The sequence below is a fragment of the Rousettus aegyptiacus genome, unplaced genomic scaffold (assembly GCF_014176215.1).
Source record: "Rousettus aegyptiacus isolate mRouAeg1 unplaced genomic scaffold, mRouAeg1.p scaffold_m13_p_5, whole genome shotgun sequence".
NCBI classification, from domain to species: domain Eukaryota; kingdom Metazoa; phylum Chordata; class Mammalia; order Chiroptera; family Pteropodidae; genus Rousettus; species Rousettus aegyptiacus.
In genome coordinates, this window is record NW_023416308.1 from 22,087,707 (window position 1) to 22,107,958 (window position 20,252).

At 37.4% G+C, this 20,252-nt stretch overlaps 1 protein-coding gene across 3 annotated transcripts in view; it reads left to right on the forward strand.

Moving 5' to 3' along the window:
• MYO1H (myosin IH) overlaps positions 1-20,252 on the forward strand; it is a 97,761-nt gene that overhangs the window by 26,192 nt on the left and 51,317 nt on the right. Inside the window, exon 1 of one of the 3 annotated variants that reach the window (XM_016125014.2) lies at positions 20,158-20,226. The exons of the other annotated variants lie outside the window; for them this stretch is intronic. The gene's annotated coding sequence lies outside the window, so the exon portion shown is untranslated. Of the gene's footprint in view, positions 1-20,157; positions 20,227-20,252 lie in introns of those variants that run through there. 3 annotated transcript variants of the gene reach the window in all.

The window sequence follows — 20,252 nt, forward strand, 5'->3', positions numbered from 1 at the left end:
AGATTCTGGGGTCAAAATTTCCAATGGTAGTTTTAGCAGGTTCCATAAAATTTTCGTTTTGTCTCTGCTTTAATCAAGCATCATCTGATGCAGAAGATTCCATGGTGGCTGGTGAAGCTGGTTCTAATTATGCATCCCCCCCCCACCCCCATTACTGTCAATTAGAGAAAATGAAACTATTTTTCCTCTCATATGGGTTTCTGGATACTCAGGATTCTGTCAGATGCTTTGCTCTCTTTCTTTGCTTCAGATTTAAGTTTTACTAGGGAATGAAACAAGAAGGTAGTTCAGAAAATGATTTTTTTTTTTTTGCTTTTTTCAGGGGTAAATCTCTTGTCACAGCAGCCTGTCTCTGCTCATAATTCCTCTTTTCATAGTCTTTAAAAGATGACATTTATTGATGAAAATAATTCTAGACCTTAGTATTAATACTTTAATTGGGCATACTTGGCCAGAAGTTTCATAAGCAATACCATCGTGGTCCATGGAATTTACTGAGAAATTAACTGTTGCCTGAATTTTTATTTCTAACCTTGTAATTCTGCATGTTTCAGTTCTAGATGATTTCACATTATATGATATGTTAAAATGGCATTCTTAATTTGAGGATTAATCATGTTATTTTAAAAAATGATATAAAGTCATTTATAAAACACCATCCGAATATGTTTACACATGTACATGCATGGGATGAAGAAGGATATTCCAAAGTGAAAACAGTGATAATTGCTGAGTGATGAGAATATGGATGATTTTTATTCTTTTTATTGTATTTTTCTAGAATGTCTAAAATGAATGTGTAATTCTTCTATAAGCAGACAAAAAGAGAAAAGATAACATTTTAAAGAGCTATCTCCCTTTGAAAGGGGCCTTTAATAGTTGCTTATTAAGTATACTTTTTACCCTCAACTGCTTACTTTATCTCATTATAAACCATGCAGTGTTAATAGCAAAGTCCAGAAAAGTACATTTTAAAAAAATTGTATGTATTTCTTTATTTCTTGCATATTTGTCCCCAAGGGGTACCTGTGTGTGCTACCTTTCTCTCCTTCATAGGAAGCCTTAGAAACCCAGCCTGAGGCCCAGGAGACCACTTACCCTTTGTGGAGTGAATGTTACCAATAAATTGATCCAGCTTATAGCCAAAGACTGTGTATACTTTGCTTTTTAACTAAAAAATTTGGGACAGAAAAGGTATGTTTCTTTAGGAAGAGTAATCTTAGAGCCTGGCAGTACTATATCTTTTTAATTTTAGTTTGTACCTAAATTTTCCTTTATGGATACGAGATTAGGCCTTTTTGGCCTAATCTATTTTATTTCTACCTCCCCAGTAGAAATAAAATAGAAGGGGGGGGGTGTCCTGCCTGCTAAGTCTAATATCACAAAGGAGAAATAACCTGACTGCCATTCGAGATGGAGGAAAAGGGGATTGGAAGTTTTCTAATAAATTTTAGGCATAGGAAAGAGAAAATGATGGACTCAGAATTTGTACAACCAGAAAGCCCTGAGCTCCCAGTAGCTGGGGCTTGCAGGGTCCCGCCCTGGTGGCCTTTGTTCCTTTCTCTGCATGCCCTCGATGAGCTCCTCTTACAACCTAAAGGTGTTTGACATTTGACGGAGGTTTCTGTCTCTGTTTTCACATTCATACTGCCTCGGGAATGCTGGTTTTAGTCTTCCTTAACTTAAAATTTTCCCAGGATCACTGCGTCTCACTCGACATGGGTGTTGCACAGTAAAAGGCACACTAATCAATAAGAGATCTTGTTGAAATGCAGATTTTGACTCAGTAGTTCTGGGGTGCCTGAGATTCTGCATTTTTTAAAATTAGTATTTTATTTGCATTTTGGAGATTTGCAGTTTCACAAGAGACACTGATTTTTCACAAACAACAGAAAAGGGTTAAAAAAAAAGGGACACTGTCTTAGACGAATAAAACAAGTCTCTTCTGCAAGCATTTAGCTCATTCCGATTGGAAGAACTAGTGAAACAGAAGCTACTGCAGGTCCACATACCCCACTTCTCAAAGTGGGGTTTTATGATGGTCCTGGCGACCCTCACTGGAGTGGCAGGGGGGGAAGTGCCTGTTAAACAGATAGACTCGTAGGCCCACCCTCTGCATTTTCCCAGGCTTCACCAGGCCATTCTTCTACATATTAAAGTTTGAGAACCACAGTCTCAGGATTAAGTGATCTCTAAACCTACCGGAAGCCACAGTTTTTACCTAAGTGTTATTTAAACACTCCTTTCAGGATGGGGAGTATTTAAAATGTCACACAGCAAGTTGTCTATTGTGTGATGTGTAATTTCAAAGAGGTGTGTGCTGAGATGGAGGAGGAAAAAAAAAAAAAACATGGGAAAATTCCAAGCTTACACTTTTGCATTTGTTCATCCAAACAGGTTTTAGTATAATCCATGGTCAAGATCTAATTTCTGCTGAGTGTTTGCAAGGCTCCCAGTCCATGAAATACCTGTTTTTCTAGGGAAAAGGTAACTGAGGAGGACACCAGGAAGATTCTCCTTAGGGCAAGAAATGCCTATTTACAAGTTCAACTACAAATTTAGGGAAATAGGACTTCAGGGAACTTCCGTGGACTTCAGGGAAGGCTCAACGTAATTAGAATAGGTAGCCTCCAGTTAAAAGTGCTATACCAAACCCCTATGTTCATTGCAGCATTATTTACAATAGCCAAGACATGGAAGCAACCTAAGTGTACATCGACGGATGAATAAAGAAACGGTGATATGTATAAATACTATTTAGCCGTAAAAAGAAGGAAATCGTTCCATTTATGACAGCGTGAAGGGACCTTAAGGGCATTATGCTATTAAGTCAGACAAAGACAAATGCTGTAAGATCTCACTTATATGGGGACTTAAAAATAATAATAGTAACCAAGCTTCTAGATGTAGAAAAGATTGATTGGTGGTTGCCAGAGGTGGGGTGGGTTGGGGTGGAGAAAAACTGGGTGAAGGAGGTCAAAAGGTAAAGAAGGCCAGTGATTAAATAAATCTTGCCATGTGATTTACAGCATGGTGTCTATCGTTAATAATACCGTATTGCATATTTGAAAGTTGCTGAGAGTAGATCTTAAAAGTTCTCATCACAAGAAAAAAATCGTAACTATGGAGAGATGTTACCTAAACTTATCGTGATCATTTCATAATTTATATGAAAATTTAATCATGTTGTACACCTGAAACTAATATAACATTACATGTCAATTATATCTCAATTTTTAAAAACCTATATGAAGGGGAAAAAAACTGCTACAAACATCCAAGGATTGTTTTTTTCTAATATTCATTTATTTTGTTTATTGTCGGGAAGTAGCGAGAGATGTCTAAGTCTTACATTTGATATTTTAAGTCCCTACGTGTGCTGTAAAATATGGCTGTGTAACTGCAAATTTTTTCTCTACCTTGAGCTTCCATAAGACAATTAAAACTCCATGAACTGTTCTAATTCTTATTAGGAGACCATCTAATCCCTGAGGAGATTTAGAAGCATTATTCTATCTGCTGATATTCATAATTATACTCATTCAGCAGTGATTAAGAGGCTGTGGTTGGATAATAAAACGCCAACAGTCTTCCTGTTGTTAAATGAAAAGATAGTCCCTCAGTTCAACTGTTGAGCTGTCAGTGTTGAGCAAATCAGATACTTAAAAACTTGCAATGTTATAATGCTTGTATCACTCAAGTTTGATCCTTGTTAGTTCCGCAGCTAAGACCCCTTAAATCAAAATATCAGGCCATGCTTGCTTTCTTGATGTACGTTCGCTTTAAATTTTAGCTGCCCTTGAGTCCTGTCATTCAGAATTGGGGACGGCACCTTCAGAAGGGCTTCCTTCAGAGCCAGATGTGTCTGTCTGTGGAGCAAACACTTGCTAAGTTCTATAGGAGAAAAACTGCTGCCTGATGTTTGCACAGTTAATTTTTGGTTTGTGTTTGGCAAGCAGGGAAGCAAGTCTGGAAAGATAACATTCCATCTCAAGTCTAAATGATTTTTTATTTAACACTTAACAATGCCGGGTATAAAGAAGATCTTAAGAAGTTTTCTAACGCCAAATTTGAGGGTCGTATCATATACCATTTAACATTTATTTGGAAAGAGTCATATTTGGAATTCTACTTTGCTTTCTTCTCTTGGTGCATGCAATTTTTAAATAGTCTGATTAGTAAGAGAAAGAGAAATGTGGGCTAAATAGGATGTAGAGCAGGAGTAAGAAAACTTTTTGTGTAAAGTTCCAGATAGTAAATACTTTAGGCTTCGTGCGCCATAAGGCCTCTGCTGCAACTACTCATTTCTGTTGTAGGTTGAAAGCCACCGGACATATAAAGATAAGCATGACTGTGTTCCAATAAGTATTTAGGGACACTGAAATTTCAATATCATATAATTTTCTCATGTCACAAAATAATATACTATTGTAATAGTATAATATTATATAATTATAATTATATATTAATTTATAACAAGATTATTATACTATTAACATATGTCTTTTTTTTTTTTTACTTGTGGTAAAAATAGGCAGCTGTCTAGATTTAGCCCGTGGGACACAGTTTGCTATTTTCTGACATAGAACATAGAAACTGTTTTGTTTTTAGAGTTTCATTGACCACCGGCTGAGTTTCTGCAACTGGCTTCATTTTGAATTTTGCTGTTTCCTTCAGGACCCACTGATCTTATATTGCATATTCCTGTTTGATTCTGCAACACATGATGATGATCTTCAGAAGCAAGTGTAATACGCAAACATCAGGATTGTTCTCATAAGAATAATAGTACAGAGACACATGAGCCGTTTTTGAGAATCTATGCAAGCCACTGCTCACTGCTTTCTTACCAGTGTGTTCTGGAAGCTTCTAGGTAGTATCTACTCTACATGCAGTATGCAAACTAGAAACGACACCAGAAGTGTTTAGGTCTGTACATATTCCAGTATGATTAGCTATATCAATTAGTCTGGCAAAACTGTCAAGATAGTTTTTTCCCCCACTACTTTAGGGAAGGATCCTCTGGTGTTAAACTATTTTACCATGTTGAGAATGTCTTAGAAAATGACTATATGATGAATATTTCCCAGCCTTTCCTACTAATAAGCTTCTAGGTCTTTTGGTCTGAGTTTTTAGCCAAATTTTTAAATGTCAGCATTAAAAAAATATACATGCAGCCCATAGGGGGTCGGCATGTGGTCTCCTGCTGATGTGGCAAAAGTTTCAGATTGTTGTTGTTCAAGATGGTTTTTGGTGTCTGTGCCCTGGCGCTGGCCTTTTGCTATGAGAGGGCGGGAGGTGGCTGAGGAGCTGCCCAGCTCGCTAACCGAACTGTGGGCCGGATTTCTGGCCTGAACCCAGACATTTGAGTGCCTCGTAGCTCGTAGGGAACCTGACAGGCAATTGTATTATGAAAGCTGACATGCTGAATGGACTGCTTTTAACGATATTCTTTACCTGTCTCTTTGTGTTAAAGTGGGAACAAGCAAAGCAGCAGAGGAGAGAGTCGATGAAGGCGAGAGGGAGATGGCAGGTGGAATAAAATAATCTGGCGGTTTCATGTGTGGAGCTGATGTAGACTGCGTAACAAGAAAGGGTTGCACAGAACAAATCTCTTTTGTTCCCTGTCATCTTTAAATGAGTGTCAAAGTAGGCAGGGGGGCTTTGACCGTTAACCGCACAATTTAGCTGGCCTGTTGTATCCTGCGGGCCCCACCTCTGTGGAGTTTCTCAGATTAGAAAAGAAGGCCCCAGCCCCTTATAAATGGGCCATCTCTTGTTCTTTGTGTCCAGACTGCCCAGTGTGAAATCTACAGTGACGTTAAATGTTTTCTAATGAATAATTACTGAAAGGAAATGGAGGACTATATGTGTAATGGATTGTAGCGCATTAAAATGTTTTATTTTGCGCACAAAAATGTTGTCCTTCACAAGCACCGTGATTGTTGCAAAAAGGCCTTTGTCCTGGACCTGTTTCAATGGATTATCTGCAAGCGTTTCCCTCCCAAATGAGAATCAAAGGCGCCTTTGGCAAACTAATGTTTTTCAAGATGGCAGCCATGAAACACATTTAGTATTTAAAGTTGTGGGGTTTAAAGGAATGTTTGAACTCGGGAGATTTTCTCACTTACTTTCCCCCTTTTTGATTTGGGAAAGCGAAGCAGCCCCCACCCCCCAATCTCTGTTCTGTTCCAGTGGCTGGATGGTCAGTCTTTACAAGACCCTTGGAGCCTGTTTCTTAGCAGTAAGCAAGAGATCCCAGCAATGGATGATTGGCACTGTCCCTTGGCTAAACTTTATTATTATTTTTTTCTGAATGTATGTGGATAAATATGAGACCGCGGAGAATTTCAAGCATCACCTCGTTGTGAACTTAAGAATTTTCCCAGTGAGTTTTACTGGGGCAACTATTGGGATCTGAGTGGCTATTCAGTGTCTCTCTAAGGACTGAGACCCTTGGGTTTGTGTGCCAGCTCTAATCGGTTTATGACAAAACTAATGGGAGTTTCTGTGCTTCTTGAATCAGTGTGGAGATGTCAGCTTCAGAGTTTCAATGCTGTTTTGTTGCCAATAAGACAACCGCCATAGCACAGGTCTTTTTTTCTCTTTCTTTTTCTGGAACTTTACTAATAATGTTAGGGACCTGGATATAAGAATGGCTGTGATTTGCTGATACTCATAGGCTAAACTTTTCTGGAAGGTATACTTTTTCAAACTCTTTGATTACTTGCCTTCATGGAATAGAAGATAGATATGTTTGTTCCCCGGAAAAAGTCTCTTTGGGCTTCAAAGAGGGTATGTGAACTGGAGCTAAAAACATCCACAGTCTTTTCTCTGTGGGATTAATCATATTGTAGTATTGTACTAACTTAAAAAAAAAAACAGTAAGCATATCTCATCTATGAATTGGAGATGTTGATAGAAGTAGGTCTTGTTTGCATTCTTTGTTGATTTTTAAGCTTTACATATGAATTAACCACAGGATTCTGCGTTTGAGGAGAAATAGAAACAAAAATCAACACTTTTAAAAAGTACAACAGAATACTGATATAGTCTCCTTTCCAAAACATGAACAACCCCTGTCTACCAGGTTGGTTTATCCTGTTTACCTGTTATCTCCACAAGTCTAATTTTCCAGATGAAATAGGACTTCTTAGAGACTTGGCTTTCTCAACTACAATTTTATAAAAAATAAGTGAAAAAGTATGGAGTTCCTTACAGGCATTGCTGTCTCATATCCTTTTCCTTGAAAAGAAACAATAGAATTATGACATGTGATGTTTTTAAAGGCTTTTTATCATGAGATGTAACTCACATACTGAAGAGTACATAAAATAAATGCAATTTAATGAATAATTATGAGGCACATACCCACATAATCACCATCTGAGTCAAGGCAGAATATGCTAGCACCCCAGAAACTCCTCATGTGCCTCTTTCATTCAACTTCCTTTACACCTATTAAAAATAACCACTATTTGGATTTTCATGGCTTGTTTTTAAATCATTTGCTGAGCATTTATAAACAAAAATTATGGTTAAAAAAATCAAACTAGTTTCACACAGTGGAAACATCTAGATGATTTTAACTGCTACAGAATGAGTATAGTTATCCCTTAATGTGTGTCACGAAAATAACTAGCAAACCTAGTGCATCACTGTTTAGGTACCATTACCTAGAACAAGATGAAAGCAGGCCCTGTTGTCAATCCTGCATCAGTGCAAAGAAAAAAACACTGAGTCAAAAATAGAAAAGATGAGACCAGGACACAGCAAAAATCAGACCTGAAATGTGGAGCTATGGGGTTCATCAATGATTGTCTTTCTAACCAGGGCTGATTGCTCTCTAAGTGGGAAAGCAGACATCCTGTGGCTTTGGTTGCTGAGCCCCCAAAGTCTTTGTGATTCTGTCAGCAAAGATGAGAGCTTTTACTTTATAAGTGACCAAATAAATCTTGGGGAACATCAACGTCAGCTGTGTGTCCTTGTTATTTTGTTGAGGTAGGGCAGGGTTCCGTCGACTGTGAATTCACTGAAGATACACGATTCAGTGTGTGGCTTTACAATTTGAGCTCTAGGTCGAGTCAAAGATAACATCTTTCCTTTTGAATTTAAAATTTATTATTAAAAAAAATTCTGTCCATTATGTTTTGTTTTGTGTCATTGGTTACAAGTTATAGAAACAACTCTAACTTTTTCCAAAAAGGAATCACTGGTTTCTTTTCCTTTGATCTTAGATGCAGGTGGTGTCCCCAGGTCACAGCAAACAGTCATTTCATTCTTTGTAAAGCCTCTGTCCCAATTTGTGTTGCTCATTTCATGTCCCCCTCTTCACCTCCCTCATTTAGGGACTCCTCCCACCACAATGCCTTTGGTAAACATCCCTAAATATGGCTATATCCACGTGTAACACATAGCTTTGTTTTGCGTAGGAATTAATTGCATATTAGTTAAATGGTACATTTGTTTCTTTTTCCTTCATAATGCATTTAATATCTTTCCATGAGGCTGTGAGAATATTCCGCTGGGTGCATCTCCCATACTTACCTTCCCTAGTAGTGGACCCAAGTTGTCAATAATGGCCGTTTTCCTGCTTTACATTCCTGCAGTCAAGATCTAAGTCTTAAAGAGAGAAATCTGGAAGTTGGAGCTGTGCCTCCCATCCTCCTCCTGGCTAGAGAAGATGGGAACATCTTGTTGGACTGTTTCACTCGAGACCTTCCAGTGGCAGAGAAGATGCACTTCCGGTGGGGGGAGGTTAGAGCAGGAGCTACAGATGCTGGGAGGGCAAAGACAAAGCATCACAATAGGAAAAAGGAATAAAAATACTCGTGGACTTGGTGTTTGACCAGACACTAGGGAAAGCAGACATACACTAGAAATGGGAATGACTTGTACCACCCAGGATCTGCATCTGCTATCTCTTGTAACTATGTCTGGCTCACATCTCAGTCCAGTCTGGGCCCATAAGCAAACATATGCGGACATTTTGTAATCATAATGCACATATACATTTGATATTCAGCTGCTCTCCCTTAGAGGGGAGAAAATATTGCTTACATAATCTTCATAAACATTAATACTTTTATGTATCCTCTCTAGTTGGTGTAATATACTTGACTACTATTGTAAATTTAATGTAAGTCACCATTTTAGATAACACTGCAGAAACATAGATAAATGTTTTAGTGTGAAACATTTCCTTCATAGAAATTCTAAGGGAATAGCAATAATGGGTCAAATGGTGTGATGGTTTTAACGACCTTTTACCTATAACAACATTGATTTTCCAAGGCACAGTCACAGTGTATAATGCCACTTGCAGCACATTTGGGATTCCACCTCACCTCAGTCTCACCAGAATTGTGTATTATCTCTCCCTAACTTGTCATTTTATGGCAGTACCATGGTGCTGTTATTTTCATTCACATGTATTTAACTGTTACGGATGTTGACCATCTAAAGAAAACTTTGGCCATGATGCCAGGCAATTGAACAGGCAAGAGCAGTAACGCAGCTCAGCGCAGGGCATGCTTCCTTATTCTAATTCCGTTGCAAAATGAAATACTATCCAGGCAGTTGGCAGTACCTAGGGTGGATTCCAGGTAAAATGGAAGTAGGATCAAGCTTCTGTTTAGAAGAATGGCTTTTGGATTTTCTTCTCTTCTCAGGCCTTTTCTTCCATCTCATACTTTTCCCTTTGGGCACCTGGAGATGCCCTGGAGGTAGTGAGTGTGGAGTTGGGCTGTTGGAGTCAAGTTGTTATGAATCCTCCTTTCTCACTTATCCTCCGTGGGCCTTAGATAATTCAGCCTAAGTTCCGCCCCCCCCCCCCATATGAAAAATTGAGGTAACGCCTATCCCACAGGGATTTTGTGAGGATTAAATGAGATGCTCAACACATGTAAGGCCATGGGCCTGCTCTTGGGGTCCATTTGTGACCTATCAGTCATGATAGTAGCGGGGATAAGATGCTTCTGTGAGCCCTCTTACCATCCAGACCACACAAGGGTTATCCCCTTTGGAAGCTTGGAGGCTTTCTCAGAGCTGCTTATGCTTTTCAATCCTCTCCTCTCCCCTCCCGTCCTCTCCCCTCCCCTCCTCTCCCCTCCCCTGCTCTCCCCTCCCCTCCCTTCTCCCCTCCCCTCTCCGCTCCGCTCCGCCCCGCCAAAACTTCTTAAATCTGTGTCCTATCAACTTTATTTTTTACAATCCGATGAGTTTTTTAAAAATTATACTTGGCATACAATAATCTATTAGTTTCAGTTGTACAGCATAGTGATTAGAGATCTATATAGCTCATGAAATGGTTTTCCCATCAAATCTAGGACCCCTCTTCCGCCTTACATATTTATTACAACATTGTTAACTGTTTTCCTTATGCTACACCTTACATCTCCATGTCTATTTTGTGACTATCCATTTATACTTCTTAATCCCTTTGCCCTTTTTCACCATCCACCAATTCCCCTCCCCTCCAGTAGCCCTCAAAATATTCTCTGTATCTACAAATTTATTTCTGTTTTTGTTGTCATTGTTATTTATTTTGTTTTTTTTTAGATTCCATGTGTATGTGAAATCATGCAATATTTGTCTTTATCTGATTTACTTCATTCAGCGCAATACCCTCTAGGTGCATCAAGGCAATATCTTTTTCCATCTTTTTCCTTGTAGTCTGTGCGTGTCTTTTAATCTGAAGTGAGTCTCTTGTAGGGGTCTTGTTTTCCTATGCATTCAGCTTCCTGATCTTTTGGTTGGAGCGTCTAATTCTGTTCCATGTGAAGTACTTGTTGATAGGAATGTAGTTATTATCATTCTTTATTCTTGTTTTTGATACACGTTGTCTTAAAGAAGTCACTCCAACATTTCCTGTAATATTGGCTTGGTGTTGATAAATTCTTTTAGCTTATTTTTGTATGGGAAGTTCTTTCTCTGTCCTTTGACTCTAAATGATAGCCTCGCTAGATAAAGTATTTTTAGTTCTAGATCCTGGGTTTTTATCATGTTGAATATTTTGTGCTAAGCCCTTCTGTCCTGCATAGTTTCTTTTGAGAAATCAGCTGCCAGTCTTATGGATGTTCCCTTGTAGGTAACTAACTGCCTGTTTCTTGCTGTGTTTAAGATTCTCTATTTGTATTTAAACTTTGGCATTTTAATTATGATGTGTCTTGGTGTGGGCCTCTTTGAGTTCATCTATTTTGAGATTCCTGGGGTTGTATGTCTATTTCCTTTATCAGGTGAGAGAAGTTTTCCATCATTATTTCTTCAAATATATTTTCAACTTCTTGTTCTTCCTCTTCAGGTACCCCAATGACATGGATATTTTTCATTTAATTTTGTCCCTTAGGCTCCTTAAATTATCATTATAGTCTTGGCTTCTTTTTTCTTGCCATTCTGATCAGATGCCCTTGGCTTCCCCATCCTCTCTATCGATAGTTCGATCCTCTTCTTTATCCACTCTGTTGCTTCCCTCTAATATACTTTTCATCTCAGATAATGTATTTTTCATTTCTGGTTGGTTCCCTTTTATAATTTCCAGTTCCATTTTTATGTTTTTTTTTTATCTCCTTGTTAAAGTTATCACTGATTTCTACACTTTCCCTAAGTTTATTGAGCATCTTTATAACCAGAGTTTTGAACTCTGCATGTGTTAGATTGCTTGACTCCATTATTCCTGGATCTCTGTTCTGTTCTCTCGTATGGTTTCTGTTTCTTTGTCTTCCCATTTTGGCTGCTTTTCTGTGTCCGTTTCTATGTACTAAGCAAGGCTCCTAAGTTTCCCCATCTTGTTAGTGTGGCTTTCTATAGTAGGTGTTCAGTGCACAGTCCTGAGAGGGATTCAGCAGCAGGCCAAGTTTAGCTCCAGCCTGTGCCCCTTCTGGGGCCACCTGTTAAGATTCAGCAAGCAACCCACAGGTGCTGTGCTTATAGTTGCCTCAAGAGCCAGGCCAGAAACCAAGGCCAGCTGTCACCAGTATGAGACTTGGAATTGGCTCAGCAAGGATCACGACACTCATGGAACATACAATTGGATGTGGCTTAGGTGGGGCCATGAGTTGGGGGAAGCGGACTTTCAAGGAATCCTCTGGTTGCAGCAACCTCTGTTATACAGTTTGATGACGTCTCAGCTATGATTGCACTGCAGCCGCACACTGGGAGGGGGAAGGGCTCGACAGAGGAACAATGGGTACCTCCAGCACCTCCACCTGGGCGGAAGCCCTGCCTCCAGCCCTCGCTCCAACAATTCAGTGTCCGCCTATAAGTCCCCGGTGCCCCTGAGCAGCCGACCTGGCGCTGGTGCTCAGAGCAGGCAAGTCCATCACAGTGAAAGTCCTCTCGCAGACACGACCCCGTTAAGAGGCTTTTACAGCTGCTGTTTGCCAGTGCCGCAGCCTCTGTCCCACTCAGCTGCTCCGGACAGGCAGCCTCGCATCGTCTGCCCCTCCTACCTTCTACCATTGCAGCTTAACTAATTATTTCTCTCCCTAGCTGTAGGGCTTCTGCTCATCTAGATCCCAGGTGACTCTGCTTGCTTGTTACTCCGTGTTTCCATCACAACTTTGATTTGGTCGCTGGAGCATCTATCATCTATGCCATTTTTTTTCTATTCTGTGTTCCGTCAACTTTAAGCACCACAACCTTAGCCCAAAGCAGGGGGGTCCACTGGTGAATTTTTAGCCAATACTGCAGTTTAAGCGAAGGTTTGAAGAAGTTGGGGGTCTCTTTCCATACCTCTCAATTCTAACCACATAAGGATACTTGAAACATCTTTAAAACTGGCTTGAGACCGTTGCAGCTGGGGGTTGTATTTTGTGGTTTAAGTAGGATGAACAAACCCACTCAAGATTCCAGGACATTTTCCTTGCCACGGAATTGGAAGCTCAGGATGTAGAGCAAATCTGTGGTTTTCATTCAAATGCGGATAAACCTACTTATATATTCAAAGGAATGCAGTTTAACATCGAGCATTGAAAAAGACATAGAAAAATACTTGCACCCATATTTATATGGGCAAATAGTTTTCAACAAAAATGCCAAAAACATACAGTGGAGAAAGGAAATCCTCTTCAATAAATGGTGCCGGGAAAACTGGAAAGCCACCTGCAAAAGAATGAAACTAGACTGTTTTCTATCACTATATAATTTAAATCATTTCTTCAATTAAAAAAATAATTTAAAAAATTTAAAAAAGAAAAGCACTTGCATTTGCTATATAAGAGGCTAAATTGAAGGATGTGTTCAGGTTTACAAATGTGGTTTGAATCCCAGGCTCTGCCCCTTCCTATCTGTTGGAACTTAGTCATTTCTTGTTATTACTAAATTATCATTTTATCTACTACTTCTGGGGGAGGAACAACTTTTTATTTAGTGCTGTATCTATAATGGACTCATATCCTTTCAACAAATCTGTTAAAGAAATATTAAAAATTAAAAGGGAGCATTTGGAATCTTGCTTCCTGGCATATCATCAGTTTGGATCAAATAAACTTATAAAAAGTAAAAAAATATATCATGACTTCATTTTACAAAGGAAAAACTAGAGGATTATATTCTTTAATTTCAAGAAACAAAAGCCCAGACACATAAGTTAATTTTGTTATAGAGTCACAAGAAATTGAAAGGGATCCAAGAAGAGGCAAAAATGCTGGAGTCCTAGACACCACAAAGGAAGAATTCATCAGATATTTCTCCACAGGAAAAATTCCACAAGCAAAGTCAAAAGAAATGGCAAACTGAGAAAAATATTCTCAGTCATGGCAAAGGGCTAGTTCCCAAACTTTACAAAGAGCTTGTTCCAATAGAAGACAAAAATAACGTCTCTGTTAGAATCCAAAAAAGGATGGCAGTGGGCGGATCATAGAAAAAAATAAATGCCCAATAAAGATATAAGTATAAAAAAACCCCAGTAAATATCTCAAAAGATGCTCTCTCCTGCTTGCAATTCCCCAAATGCTCCCATGTCTAGCTATGTGACTAATGAGAATTAAGAAGACCAGTATTAATATCAGTATGAAAGAGATTTAGGGGGAAGCTGTTTTTTCATACCCAGTTTGTTGGAGGGGAAGTTGGAGCGATCTTTTAGATTCATGTTTGCTAAGCTGGCTCTTCAAATCATCTTTTGATCCAGCAATTCCTCTGTGGCAAATGCTCTCTACTGGTTCACTGGCTGAACTGTGAGTGGGAGGATGCCCGTTATACAAATGGTTCGTGACACCTAAACGTCCATCTGTGGGAATGTTGGTCATCAAGGATGGATATTTTTCTGGCTTGTTCACAGATGCATTCTAAGAAAAGTACCTAGAACAGGGCCCGACGCACTAAAGGAACTCAGTGAATGTTGATGGATGATTGAGAGTAATAATGAGATAGTATGCAGCCATTAAAAAGAATAAGGTCCTTCTCACTGATACAAAAGATATCTAGGATATATTAAGTAAGAAAAAAGCAAGATGCAGTAGGCTGTGTATTAAGTGATTCTGTGTAAATACAAAAATCAAATGCTACCTATATGTGTATATTTTCAGAGTGGATACACACTGCACAGAAGTAAAACTTTGGTGAGAGGAGCTGAGGTTTAAAGTGATGAGAGACTTTTGCTTTTTATTTTATTTTATTTTTGGACTTTTTGACATTTTTCGGTTGTACAGGTATTAATTATACTAATTTCTGAACTCCTCTTTTCCCCCACCACCCCCTTTATGCGCATGCACATCATGTTGCAAAAAGTATGGCCAGATTTAATAGGAACCCAAAAGTTAGCAGACAATGTCTGTCTGTGTCTTCGTCTTTCTATCTCTAGGACTGCCAGTCGATGTCTTTGCGTCTGTGTGAGCCATCTTGGACAGCAGCACTGTTTTCATGATTCACTTCTCCTTCACAAAATGAATTAAACCTCATAGGCCCCCTAATCCAGATTCTCAGGTCAGATTCTGTCTGACCCACTTGAGGCCAGGGGAAGGCCATGCCCTGGCACATATATGACCAGATTGACCCACATCTTCAGTAGGAGTGAGGAACGGGAAGATCCCCTTGGAAGTGGGTATCAGTGGGGAGGCAACGCCTGGCACTTCTGCCATGCTAAGGCTCAAAGGAGGCAGTGACATTGGTCAAAGTCACACAGCTACTCAGCAGCTGAGCTGGGCTTTCCACAGCCTCCCCCGTCACTTAACTTCTCTGTTCATACTTCCCAAAAGTGAGGAAAATACCATCTATGTAATGAGTCGTCATGGTTATTACATGAGACAGATATTTGTAAACTGTTCTGTTACCATGTACTGCGCATAGTACAAAATTAAATAGAAGGGGCTATTACCCATTTTAATATTACTTTTTATTGGCGGGAGGAATACATTTGAGTAAACTAATGTTGAATATCTTTCTTTAATCTATGCTTTTCTCTCAGACCGATGACTTTAGTTAGCTATAATGCCCACTTTGAATTTTCTAGATTGGTTCTAATCTGTACAAGGTACTGAAAAAATGGAATGAAATTATAATTCACTCACTTGACAAATTTACTGAGCACCTATTACGTGGAAAGACCTGAGCTAGGAGCTGGGGACACAACGATGAACAAGTTTTACTCTTGGAGTTTTCTCGAAGGGTCAGCCTAAGAGCTAGAAATCATGTACTTAAAGTAAGTGCAAGTTGTAGAAAGTGCTGTAAGAAACCAACAGGGTACAGAGAAGGAGAATAGAGAATATTTACTTATTTGGAAATTTTGTTTTTGAATAGATAAGACAAATACAAGGTACAAAATTCAAAAGACACAAAGATGCACAGTGCAATGTAAACCTTTTCCAGAAGCAACCACTTTGCCACTTGCCAATTTCTTGGGCATCTTTTCAGAGAGATGCCATGAATTACCTGTATATGTATATAATGAATTGCATATAGATATGCATGTTTATATTTTTTTTCTTAAAAATGGCAATAATCTATTTAGGAGATTCTGTTCCTCTATAGCATTCCATTGTATTGCAAGTACCATAATTTATATATCTCTTATTAATGGATATTTAGATTTTTATTTATGTGAGAATATATCTAGAACAGACATACGTAGAAAGGAAATTACTGCTTCAAAAAATACGCACTTAATTTTAAAAATATAATATAAAAGTACTTTCCACAGAGTTTCTACACTATACACACTCTCTCACCTGTAATAGCTGCCAGTACTTCTTTGCCACACTCTCACCAAGAGTGTGTTCTCAAACTTTACCTATCAGATTGTCAAAAATGAAAATGCAATCTCAATGTATTTTAATAACATTTCTCTTTGGAGTGAAGTTGCATCTCATGTTTAAAAGACAAATTTTCTGTGTATTGTTGTTTACATCTTTTGTCTACTTTTGGTGTGTATGTGGACTCTTTCTTATTGATTTATGGAAGCTCTTTACATATTAAGGAAACTAATCAGTCTGGGATGTGAGTTATTCTTTTGTCCAAAATTTCTTTTGTCCTTTGACTTTGCTTACAATACTTTTTTTCTAGATAGAAATTTTTTTTCTATGTAGTTGAATCAATCTTTTGTGGCTTCTGAATTTTTTAAATCATATTTACAAAAGCATTCTTTGCTTCACCTATATTTTCTACTAGATTTTTCTTTCATATTTTTTATTGTTTGAATCTTTGATCTATCTAGAATTTGTTTTGGTATAAAATATGAGGTGGATGTGCAACTTGAAAAGTAGGACTATCCAGTGTTGAACAGTAAGTTTGAAAGTTAGTTTAATAAAAGTTTAATTTATGTACAGTAAAACTCAGCCTTTTAGATGAAAAATTCTGAGTTTTCACTGTTGTATAATGCCATTTATTGAATAATTCATTTTCTCACCATGAATTTCAAATGCTTAAATATTTAATTCATCTATATGTTTGGGGCAAGTTATAGCTTCTTTATTCAATAGCATCGAATTTTTTATCTATTCATGTGCAAGAATATATTATTGAATAAATGTAGCCATAGGTTTTAATATCTACTAAGATTTGTACCTTCTCATAGACCTTTTGTTTCTTTCAGAAATTTCCTGGATATTCTTATTTATTTTTCCAAGATGAACCTTAGACTCAGTTTGTTTAGTACTAAAAAAATCATGGCAAATTTTAAATGAAATATATTTACATTGTAGGTGAACTTAGTTGAACTGATATCTTTATGATACTGAATCTTTCTATCTAAGAACATTGTTTTTCCTTTTTTTCAAATCATTTATGGAACTGAGGAATGTATTAAGATTATTTTTATGTAGACTTGGCACACTTGTTAGTAAGATTTCTGTATTTCATCCCTTTTGTGCTATTTTAATAGAGTTCCTTCTTCCATTACATTTTCTAACTAATAATTGTTTGATTATGTTAAAGCTATTGATTCGTGATTACTAACTTTGCATTTGCCCCGAATTCATATATCATGCATAATTTTTCATTGACAATCTTGGGTTTTCCAGGTAAGCACTCAGAGAATCTGTGAACATTTTTATCTCTTTTTCTCCAGCATTTATTTCTATTTCTGATTTCTTTCTCTTATCTAATTGCACTGGCTAGTACCTCCAGAACAATGGTAAATAGGATGATAAAAGATATATATATATCTTGTTCCTGACTTTAACAGATATGCTTCTATGATTATTATTAAGTATGCTAGCTTTAAAATTTTTTGTTATGTTAAGTAAGTAGCTATTGTTTTTGATAACCATAATTATGAATGAAAGTTGAATTGATTCTGAAAATACCTTTTCAGAATCTGTGGATATGTGTAATTTTATTCTCTCGATCTACTGATATGGTTAATCTATTAATAGATTTCTAACACCAAATTCCTAGAATAATCTACTTTATTAATATAGAATATCTGATGTTGAATCCCTGGGATTAAAGCCCATTTGGTCATGTTTTATTCTTCCTTTTGTTAGTCTATTGAATTCAGTTTGCTAATCATTCATTGAGGAATTTAGTACTGATATACTTAAGTGAAATTGGTCTAGTTTTTTAAAATATTTTTATTGTAAAATGTCATACATAGAGAAGAGCATGTATAATTAATATATATATATATATATACATGCTCTTCTCTATGTATGATATTCTCTGTGTAATATGTTTACATATATTACATAGAGAATATATATATATATATTAACTTAAAGAATACTAAACACCTGTATGCCTCTACTCAGTGTAAGATATGAAACACGATTCTTGATTTTCTTGGTAGTTTTAGCACCTATGAATGTATCTTCAAGAAAAATATTGCTTAATTTTGTTCATAGCCTTTGTTAAAATAGAAACAAACTATATGTTCTTTTGTGACTTGATTTCTTTGAACAACACTTCCTTTTGAGATCCAGCCATGATGATGAGCATAATGATGATTCATTCATTTACTCACAGTTGTGTATAGCATAATGGTTGAATTAAACAACTTTGTTGAGTCGTCCTGTCCAGGATTTGGCATGTATTTCCATTTTTTCTTTCTTTTTCTTTTCTTTTCTTTTTTTAGACAATGCAATCCTTGGTTGACCTCACAGAAGCAAGGACCTTGTCAGCTTACAATCCCTTATTTTTTTCATTTTTATGCCTATAGCACCTGGTCTTCCTAGGTGGTCTCCCGTCCAAGTACTAACCTGCTTAGTTCCCGAGATCAGATGGGATTGGGCTTGTTCAGGGTAGCATGGCTGTAGACTGTATTTCCATTTATTAAAGTCATTCTTTTTGTTCTTGTGGAGTGTGTTAAAAAGAGCATGGATTCTGGAATTGACTGTCTAGGTTTGAATCTCAGTTCGCATGTACCACCTCTGCAGCAAGTTATTTAACCTCTCTGTCTCTCAGTTTCCCCATCTTCAAATAAATTCATCTATGGAAAGCACTTAAAGCAATGCATGGTGCAATGTATGCTCTGCATAACTGTTTGTAGTTTGTCTATACCTCTGTGCCATAAGGATTGCAGTATGTTGTGTTGGTGGAAATAGAAGTTCTTCCCTGTTTTAGATTGTTACAAATAATGCTGCTGTACACTTTTTTTGCTTGTCTCCACTGCACACAAACAAAGAGAATGAAATCACTTGGTCATAGGGTAAGTGCAGGCTATGCTAAGTTGTTTTCCAGAGTAGTTGTACCAATTTACACTCTTATCCACAGAGTTTGAGAATTTCTGATGGTTCACGTCTTTGTTAACCTGTCTTACCAGGCTTTTAAACTTTTACCAATTTAAGTCTAAAATTATATTCCACTAGGGCATTAATTTGTATATTTCATATGTTTATTGGCTATTTGATTCTTCTATGAAATGCCTGTTTGTCAATGAGCTGGTTGTTTCTTCTTATTTAGTCCTAGATTCTCTGTGTTAGAAAGAGCTTTTCCTCCACTCTGTAGCTTTTCTTTGCACTCTTTTTATATTATAGGCAAGATTTCTCTTTATGGTTGACATTTTTTTGTATGAATTATGAAAAAATCCTTCCCTACCCAAAGGCCATGAAGATAATTTTTTTGTTCTCTTCTAAAGCTTTATAGGTTTGCCTTTTGCATTTAGATTTTTTGGGGGTAACAACTTTATTGAGATATAATCCACATACTATATGTACAATTCACTTTTAAAATGCTCACCCAAGAGTTTTTAGAATATCAGAGTTGTGCAACAGTCACCAAAATCAATTTTAGGATATTTTCACCACCTCAAAAAGAAACCTCATACCCTGCAGCACTCACCTCCCATTTCTTCTCGAAACCCTTGGCAACCACTAATGAACTAATCATCTCTGTATAGTAATCAGTTCTGGACATTTTATATAGATGGAGTCATATAATATGTGATCTTTTGTGACTGGCTTTTTTCACTTAGCATAGTGTTTTCAAGGTTCATCCATTATATGACATGTAGTAGTACTTCATTCTTATTGTCAAATAATATTCCATTGCATGGATAGGCCACATTTGTTTATCCATTCATCAGTTGATGGACTAAGAGGAATAATGCTTCTATGCACATGCCTGTACAAGTTTTCATGCGGATGCATGTTTCTATTTCTCTTGGGCATATACCTAAGAATAGAATTGTTGGGTCACGTGGTAAGGCTATATTTAACTCTTTGAAAAACCACCAGACTATTTTCCAAAGTAGCTGCACTGTTTCTACAACTCCATCAATAGCGTGTGACGGTTCCATTTTTTCCACTTCCTCATCAACACTTGCTATTATCTGACATTCGAATTGTAGCCCTCTTTGTGAGTACGAAGTATTATCTCCTTGT